The sequence below is a fragment of the Echinops telfairi genome, unplaced genomic scaffold, assembly GCF_000313985.2.
Source record: "Echinops telfairi isolate 266 unplaced genomic scaffold, ASM31398v2 ScPeMD7_18;HRSCAF=68, whole genome shotgun sequence".
NCBI classification, from domain to species: domain Eukaryota; kingdom Metazoa; phylum Chordata; class Mammalia; order Afrosoricida; family Tenrecidae; genus Echinops; species Echinops telfairi.
Genome location: NW_022103915.1, coordinates 86,907,606 through 86,909,359, shown reverse-complemented (window position 1 = coordinate 86,909,359; position 1,754 = coordinate 86,907,606).

Here is a 1,754-nt window from a genome sequence, read left to right as displayed (position 1 = left end):
TTTGTGAAATTTGTATGTGCTGTGTCATTGTTAATGGGTGGTGCCAATGTGTGTTTGTGTGTGTGTGTGTGTGTGTGTGTGCAATGTAGATTGTGTTTAGATGTGATTTGTGCTGTGTGTAGGTTTAAGACGTATTATGTGTGGCCTAATGTATGTGATGTGCTTTAGGTTTAAGATGCGTGTGTGAATGTTTATGTGCGGAGCTGGGCACAAATAGTTACCAGGCATTTTGCTGGGCAATTGACATGATTATATTCTGAATTCCACTCAGATTGGGGGTGCAGGTGGGCAGAGCCAACTGAACAAAAAATATATATAGCAGATGGTTAGTCAAAATTGGTTTCCTTTTTATCAGTCTTTGGCTGTTTTCATTTCTAACTTTGATAAAACAAACATGACAAGTATCCCTCAATCATCTTTTCTCTCTGCCTTAATAGGGGAAAGATTTCTAATATATAAAAACAAAAAACAAAACAGTAGGCTGTAAGCTATTATCTGTGAAGAAGTTATAAACTTTCAGAGTCAAGAAGCCTTGACTCAAGTCCTCCCTCAATGCAAGAACCTTTGTTCTAACAACCTGGCATTCTGTGATGCTCACCTTCCCAACACGATCGCTGAAGACAAAGTGGGTCCATAAGTAAATGTGGTGAAGAAAGCTGAGGGTGCCCGGCTATCAAGAGATATAGCATCTGGAGGTCTTAAAGGCTGGAAGAGAAATAAACAGCCATCCAACAGAGAAGCAACAAAGCCCACATGGAAGAAGCATCCCAGCCGGTGTGTTCATGAGGTGTCCATGGGATCAGGTATTAGGCATCAAAGACTCAGAACAAAAAATCTTATCAATGTGAATGGGGGAGGGCAGAGTGGAGACCCAAAGCCCATCTGTAGACAATTGGACATCCCCTTACAGAAGGGTCACAAGGAAAAGATGAGCCAGTCAGGATGCAGTATAGCACCGATGAAACATACAATTTTCCTCTAGTTCTTTAATGCTCCTTCCCTCCCCCCAACTATCATGACCCTAATTCTACCTTACAAAACCAGCTAGACCAGAGGATGTACCCAGGTACAGATCAGAGCAGGAAACAAGGGGAATCCAGGACAGATAAACCCCCTCAGGACCAATAATGAGAGTAGCCATAGCAGGAGGGTACGGGGAGGGTGGGGGGAGAAAGGGAGAACCTACCATAATGTTCTACCTATAATCCCCTCCCAGGGGGGTGGACAACAGAAAAGTGGGTGAAGGGAGACATCGGTCAGTGTAAGACATGAAAAAAAGTATGAATTATCAAGGGTTCATGAGGGAAGGAAGATTGGGGAGGGAGGGAAAGATGAGGAGCTGATACCAAGGGCTCAAGTAGAAAGAAAATATTTTGAAAAGGATGATGGCAACCTATGAACAAATGTGCTTGACACAATGGATGGATGGATGGATGGATTGTGATAAGAGTTGTGCGAGCCCCCAATAAAATGATTTTTCAAAAAAAAGAAGAGACCTCTGTGTCCCCCTCACCCCCACGCCCCAGCAGCCACAGACTGGCAGCACTTTTTACAGTAGTGCTTCATTCAAACACCTCTCAGGATGCAAGTACATTTTAAATGGATGAAGGCATTATGCCTCCTGGGGACAAAAGACGTTAAGTAAAAGGTAGCTGCACAAATAAATTCATGTGATCATATCCATTTTCACTTGGGAGAGAAATAATGTAGGGTGGGGGTGTTTTAAAATGAAATACACGCTTCCACCCCCACAC